Source organism: Protopterus annectens, chromosome 17.part0, assembly GCF_019279795.1.
Source record: "Protopterus annectens isolate FY-2018-M chromosome 17.part0, PAN1.0, whole genome shotgun sequence".
Lineage (NCBI taxonomy): Eukaryota > Metazoa > Chordata > Ceratodontiformes > Protopteridae > Protopterus > Protopterus annectens.
The window spans coordinates 828,299,988-828,320,579 of record NC_056751.1 but is presented as its reverse complement, the minus strand read 5'-3'; the positions used below and the strand labels follow the sequence as shown (position 1 = coordinate 828,320,579).

At 46.3% G+C, this 20,592-nt stretch overlaps 1 protein-coding gene across 1 annotated transcript in view; it reads left to right on the top strand.

Annotated features, from left to right (window-relative positions):
- IPO7 (importin 7) overlaps window positions 1-20,592 on the top strand; it is a 2,167,557-nt gene that overhangs the window by 499,751 nt on the left and 1,647,214 nt on the right. The window lies entirely within an intron of this gene.

The following is a 20,592-nucleotide window of genomic DNA, read 5'->3' as shown; positions in this document are numbered from 1 at the left end:
GAGGGTTCCCCCAGATCCCCCCTCTGAGGAGGTTTCCTTTTCAGACATCCTGGAAATCCTAAGACAGAGGGGAAATTGGTCCACTCTCAAACCTTCCGAGGACGAGTCTGTTTACCTTGACGCCTTTGGATCTTACCCTTCCACCTCCTGGGTGTCTCCCCCTTTCGACCCACTAATGGAGGTAGTGGCTAGAAAGGCGTGGGCAGCTCCTGATTCAATGGAACCTACCCCTAGGAGGCCTTCTAAATTTATTTCTGCACCAGATGACAAATCCTTTCTCACCAAAGGTGTTTCAGTTGATGCTATGGTGGTAGCAGCAGCCACTAAGAAGGAATTGGCTGATCCTTCTGTACCTGTTCATCCTCCTAACAAAGAGTCCAGGACCATGGACAGGTACGGCAAGCGGACCTTTGCTTCAGCGACATTTTCTATGTGATCGCTGAACTATTTGTCATTTCACCCGCCTTCAGAGAGACTTGCTCACAGAGCTGGGTGAAACGGTACAGGATCCTTCTGCTGCGGGGTTTAAGGACAAAATAAACTCTCAGCTGGCTACCCTGAACTCCATTGTTAACTCCTCCATGTGGCTAATCTCTTATGCAGCCGATGGAGCGAGTAGGGCCGCTGGCACAGGCGTTGCGTTGAGATGTCACGCTTGGATGCGACTCTAACTTTGCTGACCCCTTCAAGGAGTCCTTCACCAACACCCCCTTTGACGGTTCGGAATTGTTCGGGCCTCGGGTGAAGAATACCCTCACCAGATGCGAGCAAGATGGTAAGACTCTCTCTGCCGTGGGAGTCCGTTTTTCCACGCCTTCTAGACCTTATCCTAAGGGACAGAGGGGTGGAAAGATGTGGTTCTGCAAACCACAGGGAGTCGCGCCTGCCGCACGTGGTGAATTTCCCCCTAGAGGCAGAGGGGGAATAATAACAGACGCCCCAGGGGCAGAGGGGCTCCACAGAACCAGGGTTCCAGGGAATCTTTCCCTGACCAACCCTTTCAGCATCCCTGAGAAGCTGCCCGACTGTCCGCCTTCGGAGGCAGTCTGGGGAAGATTATCTCTGTACCCGGAAGCCTGGCAATCCATCTCCCAAGACACATGGGTACAGAAGATCATATCCGAGGGTTACAAAATTCCTTTCACTTTCCCTCCGGTACAACCGCCAAAACCCCTACCAGACATACCACCCGCACAAAGGGGTCAGGCTCAGCTAGAAATAAAAAAGCTGTTGAGTCATCCAGGCAGTCCCAGCAGATCAGCTAGGATCCGGAATCTACTCCAGATTATTTTTGGTACCAAAAAAGACAGGAGATTGGAGACCCATTTTGGACCTCAGCAGGTTAAACAACTATGTATTAAAGACAAAATTTCGCATGGTAACGCTGCAGTCCATTCTACCCTTTTTGGGCAGAGACAACAATGTGCTCGTTAGACCTCCAGGACGCGTACTACCACATAAAAATACACAGGCGCTCCAGGAGGTTTCTCCGCTTCCGGCTGGGAGTCAGTCATTTTCAATTCAGGGCCCTGCCCTTTGGTCTCACCACAGCCCCCCGGGTGTTCAAATGTTTGGCAGTGGTCACGGCTCACCTGAGACAGAAAGGATTCCAGGTGTTTCCATACTTAGACGACTGGCTCATTTCCGCTACCAATGTAAACCACCAACGACCAGCAAAAAACGATAGTGAACACGCATTAATGAAGAAATAATGATTATAATTCCTTCAAATCCAGACCGGTTTCGGCTATTCACCCTTTATCAATGAATACAATAAAGTTTACTGGTAGTTGGTGGTTTACGTTGTTGGCTTGACCCTGCATGCCATCCTTGCAGAGCGTATGGTCGTTTGCTGTTATTTCCACTACCACCAAACAGGATCTCATAATGGCCAGGGATTATACTATCCATCTTTGCAACAGCCTGGGTATTTCTATAAATTTTGCAAAGTCCTCCTTGTCAATGTATAAACTTTATAGGCGCCGTATTAAACACCACAGAAATGTCTGCAACATTACCACCTCAGAGAGTGACAGACATAAGGCGGAATGTTCAGCTTCTGTTTCAGCCCAGCAGAGTCCAAGTCAAGCTAGTATTGAAAGTGTTGGGCCTCATGGCGGCGATTCTTCTACTTCCATTAGCCCGCTTCCACATGAGACTCCTTCAGTGGATGCTGTTTTCTCAGTGGTCCTATCAACAGCTGCCAATGACCCACAACATTTTGATAACACCATCTTGCAAGAAACATCTCTCCTGGTGGATGGTTTCCCCTCAGCTTTTTCAGGGCAGACCCTTTGTTCTCCCCCTTCCAGTAGCCACTGTCACAACGGATGCCTCCCTGATTGGGTGGGTGGGGGGGGGCATTATCAGGGCAGGACGGTCCAGGGCACTTGGCAACAGTCAGAATGCCACCTGCACATAAATGTCCTGGAGATGAGGGCGGTGCTTTTGACGTTGCAGGCCCTTCAGAGCTCTTTTCCCACGGGGACTATAGCAATTCAAACGGACAATATGTCTGTGGTGTGGTACATAAACAAGCAGGGCGGAACAAGGTCCTACCCTCTCTGTCGAGAAGCACTCAGACTTTGGCAATGGGCAATTTCATCTCAACAGTTTCTGATAGCAACGCACATCCCCGGGAAGTCCAACGTCATAGCAGACAGATTGAGCAGAACTATCCTCATGCCTCACGAGTGGTCTCTAAATCAAGTGATAGTAGATGGAATTTTTCGGAAGTGGGGCCAGCCTTGCTGCGACCTTTTCGCATCTCCGCAAAACAGCAAGTGCCTCAACTTCACACTTTTTCCTCTACCAGGCCAGCCCCTCAGAGACGCTCTTGTTCACGTTTGGCCCCGGGGTCTTCTTTATGCCTTTCCTCCCTTTCCATTGATCCCGCAACTAATTCAGAAAGCAGCCACATTGAGATCCAAAATGATCCTCATTGCCCCGTTTTGGCCTCGACAAGTTTGGTTCCCGTGCAAATACCTACTGGAACAGCCTTGGCATCTGGAACCCCTTCCGGATCTATTGACCCACCTCACGGGCAAGCTGCATCAGTCTCTACATTCCATCAACCTCACAGCTTGGTTGCTCCACTTCCAGCCATAGCCAGGCTTCCCCTTATTTCTCCTCCTGTTCGTGATATCATTCTGGCTTCCCATAAGTCCAATACTAGGAAGACTTATGCGAGTAAATGGAAGCGTTTTTCACACTGGGCACAAACTAGATCCTTAGATCCTTTCCATGCACCCATTCATGAGGTTCTAGACTTTCTGGCGGAGCTTTTTCATTCGGGGTCATCATTGGCCACTATCAGGGTACAATTAGCGGCCATTGCTAATTTTCATGTTGGACTCTCAGAAGCAAATATGTCCCACAAACTCTGTAAAGCCTTTCTCAAGGGCATCTTGTTGCTCAGACCTCCAGTCAAAGATCCACCCCCACAATGGGATTTGAATTTGGTTCTAACTTCACTAATTCTACCACGTTTTGAACCGGCAGCTTCTTGCTCCCTCAAACTTCTTTCTTGGAAAACGCTGTTTTTAGTAGCTATAACATCTGCCAGAAGGGTATCGGAACTTCAAGCCTTGTCTGTCCGTCCTCCCTATTTGGTTTTTCATAAAGATAGGGTAACTCTCAGAACAAACCCTTCCTTCCTACCAAAAGTGTTATCGGAAGCAAATCTAAACCACTCCATTGATTTGCCCGTCTTTTTCCCAGACTATACCAACAGGGCTGAACAAAAATTACATTCATTAGATGTTCATCGCCAATTATGGTATTACCTAGACAGGACAAAACAATTCAGAAAGTCGGACCAGCTCTTCCTCATGCTGCAGGCAAGAAAGGGCTTCCAGTATTGAAAGTTACTCTTTCCAGATTGCTGACATCTATTATTACCTTGATCTATGATTTGAGACACAGGCAACTACCCTCTAGGCCTAAAGCTCATTCAACCAGGGTATTATCAACTTCAACGGCTTTTCAAGCAAGGTTACCACTAGATGCCATTTGTGCAGCAGCTACATGGGCATCCAAACATACCTTTATTGCCCATTACAAGCTTGATCTAGCCTCCAGAAATAGAGCTGATTTTGGTTCCACTGTACTCAGGAGTCTGTTCCATTGAGCCACCCAGGACTAAGATGCTAGGGACGCTGTCCCATCCAGCAAGAATGAAGGCGAGAATGACAACTTAACATTAAGAAGTTATGTCTTACCATAACGTTCCATGTTAGTTGTCTTCTTCTCTTCTTCTTGGCCCTCCCTCCTGCCCCTAGCCTGGATAGACTCGAGGTTCTGAGTCCTTCCATTTCTGGAGATACAATATGTTGCGTCTTTCATGGTATCCTTAGTGTTACTAGCAGGTAACCTGTACTCGTAAAAGAGGATTATAATATTATTATAATATTACTTTTTATACTATGTCTTAGCTTCCGAACGAGATCTGGGGAGTTAGCGCATGGTATTGTGGGATATAGGGCTGCCTTGAGCCGGTAAAAATAGCTCTCGAGCTATAGTATAGGCCGAGTCTGAGCCGAGGATCGGCTCCGAACCCATCCAGCAAGAAAGAAGGCGAGAAGAAGACAACTAACGTGGAACGTTATGGTAAGACATAACTTCTTATTCTGCTCCAGCCTATTTTGGGTAAGTGCATTTAAGTTTGATTGTTTCCTATGACCTCCCCTTTCACTTTTCACATCGGTAAAAAAAAAAAAACAAACAAAAAAAAACTTGCTCTCGCTGTTATATCTCTGAGTGTGTCTTTCTGTTTGGGCCTCTCTTGGTATGTCAGACACCCAAAGCAGGCTTCCGAAAGTGCATGGAGTGTGGCCATTAGCTTTCCCCAGCTGATGGCCACACTGTGCGTTTTGTCTAGGAGTTGCCTGTCTGGATTGCTCTTGCTCGATCTGCGCAGGTTCATTCCCTGCGCATTGATAGACAGGAATAATAAATTTATTCTGAATGGCTTAATCCTTCTGCCTGTGGGGGCCCAGGCCACCCCTTCTACCCTGTCTACTTTTGTCACTGCCCTGGCTTGTGGGACAACCTTCAGCTAAGAGGGAAGGAGAATAGCAGAAACAGGCTGAGGAAGTGGTCCCCCGACTGCTCTTCCTCAGCAGCACCACCATCTAAGCTCCTAGTACTGGGTCTCCCTCTTTCCCCCAGCTTCTCCCTGGAGATGGAGGTGTCTTGGAGCCGTTCCCCTGTATCTGCATCACCTCACAGCCTTTCTAGGCTGGTGTCTGTGGCCTCTTACTCCAGATCCACCCACAGCCTTTCCAAAGCTGAGGTGGACAAGATGATGTGGAGATTCATCCACACCCAGATACAGTTGGGAGTCTTGCCTGCCCCCCCCCCCTCAAGTGCGGAGGCATGCAGTCATCCATCCCGATTACTCAGTCTCCCATCTGACCCCTGGTTTCAGAGTCCTCGGATCAGAGGACCCACTGCATCGAGGGGTTTGTGCAGATGGTACCTTCAAGCCAGCCATTACCTTGAGCAGGCTGGTTCTGACAAGCTCAGACTGGCTCTTGGAGCCATAGCCTCTGCGCCAGATCAGAGGGGATGGTTTCTGCTCAGTTTTTCAGAGCAGAGCTTTCCAATTGGAGTGTCTGCACCTGGAGGTTCCGCTCTGGGTCCCCGTTGAGCCAGAGGATTATGGACCTGACCGTAGCCCCAACCCAGGGGATTCGTCTTTCTGCCTGCTATGGTGGAGAGGGTGCTCTTGATCCCATAGAGACTCTACTATCTCGTTCTCTGAATCTGCCCGGGCTCCCTCCGATGTTCGTGTTTCACTGTTGCAGTCATTACATTTGGGTAATCCTGCTGGCAGGTAGCCCTCAGTCGGCTTGAATTCCAAAGTCCTGGGTCCTGCGTCTGTTGCCCCTTCCCTGACGTCAGGTCGTCGGGGGTATAAAAGATGCAGCCGATGCCATTTTCTTTAGTCATTCTTGCCGCACGGTGCCCAAAGCAGAAGCAGTTTGCAAGTGCCAGTTGGCAGACTCCTGAGATTTTCTTTAGTTTCAGATCCGAAGTCTTCAATAAAGCTAAGTACCCCGTTGGGGAAACTTTTTTTTTCTTGCTCCAGACCGATGTCAGAAAAAGTAAATTGTATTTCTTGAGGAAAGCAAATACCTCATAAGGACTTTCATTCTTACTGTATTCCTTGACTAGGCCCTGATCACAACATTTCTGATTGGTTTTGTGCTAGATTTAACCAACGCACTATTAAGCGTCTGTATGATTTTGCTTTAAACTATTTTGGACGCCGGTTTAATTATCCAGAAATGTCGTCTGATAGCCATCCGACAACCAGAGTTCACAAAAAACGCAAAGAAAAGGAGAGAGGCAACAGAGGCCCAAAACAGACTAAGCTTCTCCTAAGCCAGTCACTGGTTCGCCGGTTCTCAGTGAGGCACTTTCGCAGCCCCTGACGTCCACTACTTTAGAGTCGCAGGCCGTTACTGACTCCCACGTGATGTCGGCCATGCCACTGAAAACTGAAGGTATTGGAACCTCTAATACTATTCCTTTAGATGGGTCCGGAGCCGCTGAGCAGGCACTGGCTTTTGAGGGTGTATTCAGACCTAAACATCTTTACATTAAGCCAACCTCAGCTTCAAAAGCAAAGACTAAAGCAACTTTTAAAGCAAAGAAACAAACTCGAGCCACGTGGACAGGCCTCTATGCCCAAAAAACAGATGCTCAAAATGGCCGAAGACTTAATTACCTTGATCAGGGGTTCCCATCCCCCTCCTGATAAGAGGCATAGGCAAGAGAACTGACTATGAATCTTCAGGTCAAGTTTCTATTTCTTCTGATTCCTCTTCTGATCAGGAATATTCTCTTCCCCGCTATGAGGATTCTGATGCTGAAGAATCTATACCTTCAGCTTCTCCTCCAGAGGACTATTCTTTTGGGGAAACCTTGCATACCATGAGGGAGCATTTCCACTGGGAGAGCCAAGATTTTTCAGAATCTAAAAAGAGGCTCAGGGATTTCCTTTTACTACCTCAACACAGGCCACTGGCCATTCCACCTGTTAGATATTGTAGATGTGTTTTCGGAGTCTAGTCTTTCCCCTGACTCCTTAACCTCCAGCTCCTGTTAAGCCTGACAGATATTGCAGGGTTCCTGACTCTAATAAATTCCTTTTTAAAAACCATGCTGCAGACCCAGAAGCTATTTCACAGGGTCCCAAAGGAGTTAAGGCTTCCGCTGCAAAAAACCCTACCCATTCTAGGGCACTGGATAGATGGGGGGAAAAAAAGGTTTACACATCTGCTACGTTGGCTGTAAGGGCCTTAAACTGTCAGTTTCATATGTTCAAATATCAGCAACATGTCATGGCATTGCTTAAACAGAAAATGTTATTAAACTCAATGTGCAGAAAACAAAGAAATGTAGGATTTATTGCATGCAGCTGAACAAGTTGGAAAGCATACTTTGCAATGTGGTTTTGATTCTTTGGAGGCCTCCTGTAGGGCAGCAGTTACGGGTTCTGTAATTGAGGCATGCTTGGTTAAAGGAACAAAATATGCCTCATAATGTCAGTTAAATTATTAGATGCACCTTTACAGCATGATACTTTGTTATTAAGGCAGAGGAGGTGTTAAAGAAAATGGAGGACAAAGCATAAATCTATGCAAACTGTCAAAGATTTTTTACAAGTACAGCCACCTAGGTTTAGTAGACACTGGCCTACAAAGAATTGTTCCTTTCCTGTGTCAGACCTCAAAGGGGCAGAACCCAGGCGCAAGTTTACTACAGGTCAAAGCAATGGGGTGCTTCTACCTCCAAAGTTGAAGACAATTCACAGCCATACAGGTAACAGTCCCAATGACTTCCCCCTGTCTGCACCAAGCACTTATCTCCTGGCAGCATCCTTAGGGGGGAAATTAGCACTTTTTTCTCAAAATTGGCACATTATAGCCCAGGACAAGTGGGTTCCAAATATCGTGTCACAAGGGTACAAGTTCCATATGTTCATCGTGTTTCACTGTTGTAGTCATTACAATTGGGGTTATCCTGCTGGCAGGCTACCCGCAGTCGGCCTGAATTCCAAAGTCTAGGTCCAGCGTTGGTTGCTGTCGCCTCTTCCTGGACGTCAGTGCGCCAGGGTATAAAATATGCAGCAGATGCCATTTTCTTCAGTCTTCCTTGCCGCGCTGTGCCTGAAGCAAAAACAGTTTGCAAGTGCCGGTCGACCGACTCCTGAGATTTTCAAATTCGAATTTCAGATCTGAAGTAGTCTTTAAAGCGAAGTACCACGTTGGGGAAACTTTTTTTCTTGCTCCAGACCTTTGTCAGAAAAAGTTAATTGTATTTTTTCTGGGAAGCAAATACCTCATAAGGATTTTCATTCTTACTGTATTCCTTGCCTAGGCCCTGACCACAATGTTGCTAGTTGTTGGTTTTGTGCTAGATTTAACCAACGCACTATTAACAATCGGTACGATTTTGCATTTCATTACTTTGGCAGAAGATTCAATTATATAATGCCGTTGGAACAGCCGACTACCGGAGTTTACAAAAAGGACAGGTATCAGTGGTCCAAAACAGACGACTAGGCTTCCGTTAGGCCTGTCGCCGGTTCTCAGTGAAGCGCTTTATTAGCCCCTGACGCCTGCTACCTGAGCCACAGACCGCTTCAGACTCCCACGTGGAGCCGACTAGGCCGCTGGATTCTCAAGGTATTGGACACTCGGAAACTATTCCCTCAGATGGGTCTGGAGCCGCTGAGCAGGCATCTGCTTCTGAGTGTGTTTTCAGGCCTACAGTTATATGCAAAGCCAACTTCAGCTTCAAAGGCAAAGACTAAAGCGGCTCTAAAGACAAAGAAACCAGTACAGCATTCTCCTGGACAGGCCTCCATGCCTAAAAAACAGATGCTTAAAATGGCCGAAGACCTAATTGCTTTGATCAGGGGCTCCCATCCTCCTCCTGATAAGAGGCGTAGGCAAGAGATAGAATATGAATCTTCAGATCAGGTTTCCATTTCCTCTGATTCCTCTTCTGAATAGGAATATTCCCTTCCTCCCTATGAGGATTCTGATGCTGAAGAATCTATCCCTTCAGCCTCTCCTCCTGAGGATTATTCTTTTGGGGAGACTCTGTATACTATGAGGGAGCATTTCCATTGGGAGAGCCAAGATTACTCTGAATCCAAGAAAAGGCTCAGACTTCCTTTTATTACCTCAGCACAGGCCCCTTGCTATTCCTCCTGTGTTAGACATTGTAGATGTATTTTCAGAGTCCGGTCTGTCTCCTGACTCTTTACCACCAGCTCCTGCTAAGCCAGACAGATACTACAGGGTTCCTGATTCACATAAACTTCTTTACAAAAACCCTGCTGCTGACCCAGAAACTATTTCTCAGGGTCCCAAGGTGGTCAAGGCTTCCACTGCAAATAATCCCATCTCCTGTGATAGGGATTCAAGGGCCCTGGACAGATGGGGGAAAAAGATTTATACTTTTGCTACCTTGGCTGTAAGAGCTTTAAATTGTCAGTTTCATATGCTTAAATATCATCAATATCTTATGTCACTGCTTAAACAGAAAATGTTGACAAATTCATAATGTGCAGAAAACAAAGAAATGCAGGATTTATTGCATGCAGCTGAAGTGGGAAAGCATACTTTGCAATGTTGGTTTGATTCTCTAGAAGCCTCCTGCAGGGGCCGCAGTTACAGGTTCTGTCATTAGGAGGCATGCTTGGTTAAAAGAACAGAATCTGCCTGATCATGTTAAAGCAAAACTATTAGATGCTCCATTGCAACATGATACCTTGTTTGGTGTTAAAGCAGAAGAGGTGTTGAAGAAAATGGAGTACAAAGCAAAATCTATGCAAACAGTGAGGGATTTCTTACAAGTACAGCCTCCCAGATTTAGCAGCAACTGGCCTACAAAGAATTGGTCCTTTCCAGTGTCAGGCCACAGAGGCAGATACAGACGCCCCAGAGGCAGATACAGGCCTAAACAGTGGGGTGCTTCGCTCTCCAAAAGCGGAGAGGAAAAATCACAGCCATACAGGAAACAGTCTCTGACTTTCCCCTGCCCAGCACCAAGCACTTATTTTCTGGCGGCTCCTTTGGGGGGGAAACTAGCTCTCTTTTCACAAAATTGGCACATGATCACCCAAGACAAATGTCTTAAATATCGTATCTCAAGGCTACAGGTTCCACTTTCACACCCTGCCAAGGCCAGACGGTATGCCAGACCTGCCATGCAATCAATGGGCAGAGGCACAAAAATAAGTTTCATCCCTCATGGACATGAGAGCCATTCAGCAAGTACCACAGCAAGAGCAGGGGCAAGGACTTTACTCAAGGCTATTCTTGGTACCCAGAAAGGACAAAGCCTGGAGACCAATACTGGACCTGTCTATCCGAAACACATTCCTGGATATTCCAACATTCAAAATGTTAACTCTGCAGCAGCTTCTGCTCATGCTGGGCAAGAAGGCTTGGCTTGTGACTTTAGACCTAAAAGAGGCATACCTGGCATGTCCCAATCAGACAATCATGCAGAAACCTCAGATTTATAGCTGGCTCAAAGCACTACCAATTCTCTGCACTGCCCTTTGAATTATCTACTGTGCCCAGGGTCTTCACAAAATGCCTGGCACCAGTAATTGCATTTATAGGTTCATAGGTTCATACTAGGCTATCTGTCCTAGGGCATTTATAAGCCTAGCCAGAATGTGTTTGGCTTTCGCCACCCATTTTAAATTTATTTTGCTATGCCCTTTTTCGAGGTTAGTATACTGTGCCTCTGTCTAACAGTGACACAGAAGTGATACCCGGGGTAAACCTACGATCTCCCATCCACTCAAGATTCCTCTTGAAGAGAGTCAATGAGGGACTCTGCCTAACCTGGACTGGGATTTTATTCCAGAGTGAAGGGAGCCTCTGGGTTATGAATGTCCCTCCAGCATGTCCTATTTATTTCAGTGCTGAGGTTCGTCTCTCGAGCGCTTAGCTCAATGGGATTTGGATTTTCTGAGGTGCAGCATGTCCATTAATTCCGGGTTGGACATGGCTTTATACGTCAGGCACAGATCGCCTCTGAACAGGCGGTATGCCACTGAGTAGAGCTGGAGTTTCTTCGGGCAGCATATGGCATCTGTTTGAGCCCTTTGATCCTCTTGGTGAGGTACTTTTGGGGTCTTTCCAGTTGCTGCAGGTGTCTGGAAAGGTACATCCCAAAAGGGGCATTGTACTCAATTATGGGCCTGATGAGGGATGAGTAAAGGGGCACGATGACCTCCCCTGATCTAGATGTGAATCCCTTCATGATTAGGTGGGCTATATAAAATGTTTTTCTAACCACTTTGGCCACGTGGTTATCAAATGAGAGATTGCTATCAACTTGGGTCCCCAGGTCCCTAATTACTTCTTCTGTACTTAATGGATTACCAACTATGTGGTAATTTGTGGGCACTTTGTTTTTGCCAAAGGGGATGACTACACACTTAGCTTGAGGCCATGGCTCTGGCACCAGTTGTCGGTTTCTATGAGGCCCTTTTGGAGGATGCTTGTGTCGGCTGGAGAGTCGATTATGGCGCCCAGTTTGCAGTCATCTGCGAACTTTGTCAGCCACAGTCCTTCCGTGTTGGCCTGTACCTCCGAGAAATATATACCGAACAAGAGAGGTCCCAGGACTGAGCCTTGTGGGACACCACTTGTAACTGGTTTGGAGTCTGACATGGCTCCAGCAATTCTAACCATGTGGGTTCTGTCCTTGAGCCAGTTTGCAATCCATCTAGTGACATAGGGGTTTATATTTAAGCTGGTGAGCTTATCCATAATGCCCATGTGGGGTATTGTATCGAAGGCTTTTGCGAGGTCCAGGTAGGCTGTGTGGACCACCTTCCCCTCGTCAACGGCCTTGGTGACTGTTTCAAAGAAATCAGCCAGGTTTAAGAGGCAGAATCTGCCCTTAAAGCCCAACTGGGTAGGATCCAGTGTCTGTAGGTCCCCAATATCTTTATTTATGAGGTCCATGATGATCCTTTCCATAGCTTTGCAGACCAAGCTAGTCAGGCTTATGGGGCGATAGTTTCCAGGATCCGTTGAGGCACCACCTTTATGGAGAGGGACCACTGTTGCTGTACGCCACTCTTTGGGCACATATCCTGTAGTAAGGCTGAGATTGAACAGTAGTTTTATGTTTGGGTTTAGCTCTTCTTGGAGTTCATGTAGGGCAGCCGGGACACCGTCTGGTCCCATTGATGCTGTGTTTTTGCTTTGGAGGGTGGCTCTTACCTGAGCATCTGAGATGTCAGGGGGGCAGCACTCTGCTGGGATAGATATTTGCCCTTTTGGTGGGGGGGGGGGGGGGGGGGAAGAAGTTTGCGCTGAACCTGTCAGCTAGGATGTTGGCAATGTCTGTGGGTTCGGTGTATTTTTTGTCATTTTGGACTAATTGAGCATATCTGGGAATTGCCACCCAGGTTCCTAACATAACTAAAGAAAGCCTTGTGATTATCCTTAGTGTCCTGTGCAATTTTTCTCTCGAAGCTGGCCTTCGACAATTTTATGAGTGCCCGTAGTTTTTTGCTAATACTAATCAGTGATGCCTTCCCTTTTTGGGATTTTGCTCTGTCATTTAGTAGCTTCCTCCTTCTATTGTATAGTTTGTTTATGGCTGGGGTCCACCAGACAAGACGTCTGCCTTTGGAGGATTGGGTCTTGGTTTTATTTGGGATCGCATGATCCATGCATTCCTGAAGGTGTTCATAGAATGCGTTTATAAAGGATTCTGCGGTCTGGGCCGTATTTTCCACAGGCCCGGGGGCTTTGAAGGATTCCACCTCTGTTTTGAGGAGTGTGAAATTTGGTTTAGAGAAGTTTTTCACTGTGGTTTTCTGGGCAGGGGGTGGGGTCGGGATGTGAATATCCAGTGAGATTAGTTTATGGTCTGATCTTACCAGTGAGGGATACACTTCTGGTCTGGAGCATAGAGTCCCCATGTTGGTGATGAGGTCCAGTATGTTTTCCCCTCTTGTGGGAGTGGTAACAAGTTGTTCCATAGCATTTGAGTTTATAAATTCTAGGAACCTTTGGGCTAGGGTGTTGGAGCTAGAGTAATGCTCCCAGTCTGTTTGGGTAGTTGAAGTCCAATATAATGGTGTTTGGAGAGACCTTCATATTTTCCAGTGTTCTCAGGAAGGCCGAGTGGGGTTCCTGGGTTTGGGAGGGTGGTCTGTAGCAGGATATAAACTGGAAGGCAGTTTTACCCCACTGTTAGTTGCACATGGATAGTCTCTGATGCTTTGTGCTTTGCCACCAACCTGGAGGTGTGGTTATCTTTGATGAATGTCGATATTCCCCCTCCTTTTGTGGTTCGGTCCAAGTTTTGGGGCCGAAAAGCATGGTATGAGGTATAACCTGGTAGTGCTGGGGTGCTCTCGGGAGCCCTGAACCAGGTTTCTGTTACTGCACAGATATCAATGTTCTCCATGCTAAGGAGAGTTTCGAAAAGTGCATCTTGAGGTTTAGACTTCTGGCGTAGAGTAGCATTACTCTTAGTTTCTTATCCCTTGTGATACCTATGGAGGTGGGTTTGTCTTTTGAGCCTTGCCTAAAAAAGGCACTATGGGGGTAGCAAGAGCCTTTGCCAATATCCGAAAGCCCAGGGGTGACAGGTGCAAGCCGTCCCTAGCGAAGCATTGTGGCTTGTCGAGCATATCATCCCAAGCTGACAGGCATTGAATCCCCTTTGACACCATTACTTAAGCCAATTGTTGAAATTGATCTTGTCTTCATATTGTGGCATCATTCTTGTTGAGGGTAAGATGCTACTCAAGGTCAGGGTCATACCGGCCTGGGCTACATGCTCAGAGAGCTCCTCTGTCTCTTTTCATGTAGTCCAGGGAGGTACGTCTCAGGTCATTCACACCAGCATGGACAATGACGGAGTCATATTTGTACTTGTCTAGGAGTGACCTGAGTGCTTGTGTTATGTGGCGGATCCTAGTGCCCGACAGGCTGCTCACCGTGACCCTCTCCTTGTTCAGCCTGGTGAGCGGGACGTCAGTGTGCCTGATGATAGTCACCTATTACAAGTCCATCAGGTGTGTTTAGTCTTAAGGGCTGTGACTGTTCGGCACACTGGCTTTGTGAGATGTGTTGCACGTGTTTTGTTTTGGGGTAGCGGTTGCTTGGGTGTCTGCTTTGGAGGTCTCTGCTGCGTAGGCAGATCTTTATTTAGAGCCTCCGAGTATGTTTTTGTGTGATTATGTGTTTGGTTTGCTGTCGTGGTAGGTGTATGTGAGACTGGAATTGTAGTGAGTGTGGTTTCCTTCTCCTCCTGACTGGTTATGCCAGTACTGAGTTGAGAGAGCTTAGCCTCCAGTTTGGCTATATGGTTGCATCTCTCACGTGTTGGAATTTGTTGGGAGGAGGAGAGGGTTGTCTGTGTACATGAGGCAGTTGTAACATTGCCTCAAGATTCCCAGATTCACCAGCTGGACCGGAGAGGAGATTGACAACTGACCTTTGGACATGCTAGAATAATATTGGGAATTCCTTTATAATTGAAAACAAGGGCCAGTAGGGAGTGAGGGTGTAGTGCTTTTAATTTTTAGTGCTGACTTATATAATTGCTTTAGTGAGCAAGTGCTAGGTAACTTAAGTGCAATGTGTTACAGGTAACTTAAATGCAAAAACGACAAACAGCAACTTTCTTTCAAGTGAAACAAGGAAAAATAAGTACAGTAAGCAATGCAGATATCACTAGTGATCCACAGAAGCGCTGAGAAGCCGCGTATTAGGTGGAATTAGCGTTCCCGGGAAATAAGCAAACAAACAAGCATATAAACAAAGCTAGATTCAGCAGGCCTGGATCTAGTCTATGCTACAGCAAACAAGGTGTACCAATTTCAGTAAGATACAGTTCAAATATTCAGGCACTATAAACCTTTAACCAGAAATTCCCAGCTCAGAAGGGCAGAGTCCAGCCTCTTAGGTTCATAGGTTAGTACTAAGCTAACTGCCCTTGCGAGCCATTTTAAGCCTAGCCAATTATCCCTTGTGAGACTCAAACCCTACACCTTGTGTTTGTAAGGCAAACACCTTAACCATTAGGCCACCCTCCCAACCAAGAGTGCAGACCACGAACCTTCTTAATGTAAAATAACTGGCCTGAAGCCCAAGTGCTTAAACCAGAACTAATACACTTTAAGAATAATAGACACTGGGCTCTCAATCAGCAGTTCCCAACTTAGAAGGATGAAAGCTACCTGTCCTGCCACCACAGTGCATGCCACAAACATTCCTGATGTAAAACAACTGGTCTGAAGCCCAAGTGCTTAATCCAAAAGACTTAGAATGATAGCTACACTTTAATCAAGTTACTATCAAGCAGGAATAAATACAACTGAATACTTTAGAGAATGCCTGGATTAGTGCTCAAGTTACACAAACAAAGCTAGATCCAGCAGGCCCGAATCCAGTCTATGCCACAGCAAACAAGGCGCACCAACTTCAGTAAGAAGCAGTTCAGATATGCATGCACTATAAGCCTTTAACCAGAAATTCCCAGCTCAGAAGGGCAGAGTCCAGCGTCTCCTCCCACAAGAGTGCAGATCACGAACCCTCTTAATGTAAAATAACTGGCCTGAAAGCCCAAGTGCTTAAACCAGAATTAATACACTTTTAGAATAAGACACTGAGCCCTCAATCAACAGTTCCCAACCTAGAAGGATGTAAGCTACCTGTTCTGCCACTACAGTGCAGACCACAAACCCTCTCAGTGCAAAACAACTGGTCCGAAGCCCAAGTGTTTAAACCAAAAGGCTTAGAATGAGTTACACCAAGCAGTAATAAATACAATTGAGTACTTTTAAGATGATGCAAAAGTAAAATAAAGTAGGTAGAAACACAAGTACAGTAAAAGCAGATGAAATTTTTTTTTTTCTGAACGAGTGCTGAGATCAAAGAAACAGATTTGAGTGCTGAAAGTAGAAAACTGGCTAGTTATAAGAAAAAAAAACTAAGCTAGAAGGCTTCCCTCCAACACAGAAGGGCTTGGGGGCTCAGAAGCCTACAAATAGTCTATTTGCAGACAGAGGAATGCAAATATATCCTTACTTGGACGACTGCCTTATTCAAGCAGAGAATAAGGACATCCTACTGCAGCATCTGGCGTTTGTAAAAAGATTACCAATAGGTCTAGGGTACACAGTAAATGAAAAGAAATCAAAGCTCGTACCCTCTCGAGATAATATTCCTGGGTGCAAGCTTAAATACAACTGCCCAGATGGCTTCTCATGCCAGACAAACACAGACAACTGACTACTTATTTCAGAATGTTGGCAGCAAAGACCCAGTTATCTGCAAGAAACACTGTGCAGGCTTTGGGCTTCATGGCATCCTGCATACTGCTAATTCCATATGCAGACTGCATATGAGGCAACTTCAATGGTATCTAAAAAGTGTTTGGATATAACATTGCCATAGCCTGGAAACGATAATTACCCTCATTTCCTGCCTGCAGCAGGAGTTTCGATGGGCAAAAGCCTGTCACCTCAACACGGGACAGCCATTCACCTTACCCACAGCCAGGCAGACATTGACAACAGATGCATCAGATTATGCCTGGGGGGGCCCATATGGCAAGAAGATGTATTCAGGGCACATGGTCCGCAAGTCAAATGCATCTGCATATCGATCAAAAAGATGTTAGCTGTTCAGAATGCCCTGACGGCCTTCAATGATCAACTACATCCAGGGCAACTACTGATAAAGACGGACAATACTACAGTCATGTGGTACATAAACAAGCAGGGGTGCACGCATTCCTACCCACTCTGCAGACTAGCCATGAACTTGTGGGTCACAGCACTGACTTACCAAGTACATCTGCAAGCATAATTCCTGCCAGGAAGGATAAATACTCTGGCAGACTAAGCAGAAACCTAATGTATCCCCACGAGTGGAAATTGGATCCACAAGTCTTCAGCATAACAAGAAAATGGGGATGCCCGGGCATAGACCTATTTGCCTCCCCTCACAACTGCCAACTACAGAGATTCTGCACAAGGACTTATCACAAGCAAGCATGGAAAGTGGATGCTCTATCTTTCAGCTGGAAAAACCTAACAGTATATGCCTTTCCTCCTCAAGGTCAGACAAGAGAAGCCAAAAATGATTGCCCCAGACTGGCCTGCCAGCACTGGTACCCAATCCTAAAGAGCTCGTTTCAGTGCCCAGTTTGGACATTACCTCAAATTCCTCACTTATTGACCCAACAAGACAGTCCGATACTGCAACAGCCAACTCAGGACCTTAAATATGGCAGCATAGCGGATAATGTAGCCATTCAAGACGCACCTCTGTCTAAAGCAGTGATGGATGTTATTTTGGAGGCCAGGAGGCATATCACCAGAAAATCTTATGCAGAAAAATGGAAGAGATTCCGTGCTTGGAACCAGGCGCAAGGTATTGACATGACTGTTCCAAATATTCCTCAGATTTTGCAATACTTAACTGAGATGCTGGATAAAGGCCTTTCCTTTTCATCAATTAAAATGCATGCCTTTGCCATTTCAGCTCATTACAATACAGAACCACCTATTTTTTTCTCATCCATTACTAAGGCAGTACCTCAGAGGGGCCGAAAACATAAGACCTCCAAGGAGAGCACCCATACCTGCTTGGGACCTCAACTGTGTCTTGGAAAGACTCACACTGCCTCCGTTTGAGCCAGCCTCTGCAGCTGATATAAAATTCTTATCCTGGAAAACAGCTCTGCTTCTAGCAACCTCCGCTAGACTAGTCTGAGTTACAGGCACTCATGGCTGTGGAACCTTTTATCATTTTCCATTCTGACAGGGTTTCCCTAAGCACAAACCCTACACTTAGGTATTGTCCAATGTGGCTCTTAACCAAACAATTCATTTGCCCACCTTTTACCCAAACCCACAGAATAAGGGTGAGAGACTTCTGCATTCTTTGGACATTCACAGGCAGCTACGCTTCTACTTGGACAGAACCAAAGCTTTCAGAAAGACTTAACTTCTAGTGGCATATGCTGCAGGATCACAAGGAAAGCCTATCTTGAAACAGACTATTTCAAAGTGGATAGGCCACTGCATTCGTTTCTGCTATTCTCAGCATGGCAAATCGGTGCCTAAGGGCATTAGGCCACATTCAACCAGAGCAGCAGCCACTTCAGCCTTCCTCAGAGTACCACCAACCAAAGACATCTTAGAGGCTGCAACTTGAGAGTTCAGTGCGTACTTTTACAAAGCACTATCACTTGCCTCTCTACTCTAAATCCAGGGCAGACTTTGCCGCTGCATTTCTGCAGGGCCTGATGTCCTCTCTTAATCCTATTTAGCACCAGCTTCCAAAACTTAGCTTTGGGATTCAACGCAATTGTAATGACTGCAACAGTGAAACACGAACATAGTACAGTTGTGTACCTACCATAAATGTAGATGTTGGAGTGTATTCACTGTTGCAGTCTAGGTTACCCTCCCACCATCCCCCTTTTCCTTGCTGGGACTTATCTGTACTTTTCTTTTCTATACAGCTTATGTGGTGTATTTGTTTGTAGATGAAGGAAAAGTTTGTTTTTTGCGTATGCATGCTTATTGGCATAATTTAGCCTACCTTTTTAGGGGCACCTAACATCTGGGGCCATTAAAATGGCGTCTGCTGCATCTTTTGTACCCCTGGCGCACTGACGTCAGGGAACAGGTGACAGCAACCGACGCCGGACCTAGACTTTGGAATTCAGGCAGACTGCGGGTAGCCTGCCAGCAGGATAACCCCAATTGTAATGGCTGCAACAGTGAATACACTTAACATCTACATTTATGGTAGGTACACAACTGTACTTTTCATACCCTGCCAAAGGCAAACGGCTGGCCAGATCTGCAAAAAAAAATCAATGGGCAGAGGCACAAAAACAAGTCTCATCCCTCATGGACATGGGGGCTATTCAGCATGTACCAGAGTAAGAGCAGGCTCAAGGATTTTACTCAAGACTGTTCTTGGTCCCCAGAAAGGACAAGGCCTGGAGACCATTACTTGACCTATCTATTTTGAACACTTTCCTGGATGTACCAAAATTCAAGATGATGACTTTGCAGCAGCAGCTTCCCATGCTGGGCAAGAACGCTTGGCTGGTGACTCTAGACCGAAGACATACCTCTATGTCCCAATCAGACATTTAGGCTGAAGATGCCTCAGATTCAAGGCTGGCTCAATGCATTACCAATTCTCTGCCCTGCCCTTTGGCTTATCTACTGCGCCCAGGGTTTTTGCCTGGCACCAGTAATTGCATTCTGCAGACAGAGGAATACAAATATATCCTTACTTGGACGACTGTCTAATTCAAGCAGATAACAAGGACATTTTTCTACAGCATCTGGCGTTTGTGAAAAGACTTCTAACGTGCTTAGGGTACACAGTCAACAAAAATAAATCAAAACTAGTACCCTTTCAGGAGATAATATTCCTGGGGGCAGGCTTAAATACAACTGCCCAGATGACTTATCTCACGCCAGACAAAGGCAACTGACTACCTATTTCAAAATGTTGGCAACAAAGGCCCAGTTATCTGCAAGAAAAAATTCTGCAAGCTTTGGGCTTCATGGCATCCTGCATCCTACTAATTCCATGTGCAAGACTGCATATGAGGAAACTTCAATGGTACCTTAAGTGTTTGGCCTCAACATTGCCACAGCCTGGAAACAATGATTACTCTCATTCCCTGCCTACAACAGGAGCTTCGATGGTGTGCAAAGGCCTGTCACCAAAACAAGGGACAGCCATTCACATTACCCCCAGCCAGGCAGACACTAACAACGGATGTATCAGATTATGCCTGGTGGGCCCACATGGCAGGAAGATGCATTCAGGGTACATGGTCCTCAACCCAAATGCATCTACTTATCAAACAAAAAGATGTTAGCTGTTCAGAATACCCTGACAGCCTTGAAGGACCTACTTCTTGCTGATAAACACCACGGTCATGTGGTATATAAACAAGCAGGGGCACACATTCCTATCCCCTTTGCAACTAGCCATGACTTTGTGGGACACAGCATTAACTTAACAAGTACATATGCAGGCACAATTCCTGCCAGGAAGGAAAAATACTCTGGCAGACAAACTAAGCAGAAACCTCATGGATCCCCACGAGTGGCAGCTGGATCCACAAGTCTTCAGCATAACAAGGAAATGGGGATGCCCAGACATAAACCTGGTTGCCTCCCCTCACAACTACCAACTAAAAAGATTCTGCACAAGGACTTAACACAGACAAGCATGAAAAGTGGACGCCCTATCTTTCAGCTGGAAAAACATATCCGTATATGCCTTTTCCCCCACTGCCTCTCCTCCCCAAAGTACTCCTAAAGGTCAGACAGAAGCCAAAAATGATACTGATTGCCCCAGACTGGCCCCGCCAGTACTGGTTTCCAATCCTAAAGAACTTCTCAATGCCCAGCTTGGACCTTGCCTGAAATACCTCCTCTACTGTCCCAGCAAAACAATCAGATCCTGCACAGCCAACTCAGGACTTTAAACCTGGCAGCATGGCGGATAATGTAGTCATACATAACACACCTCTCAG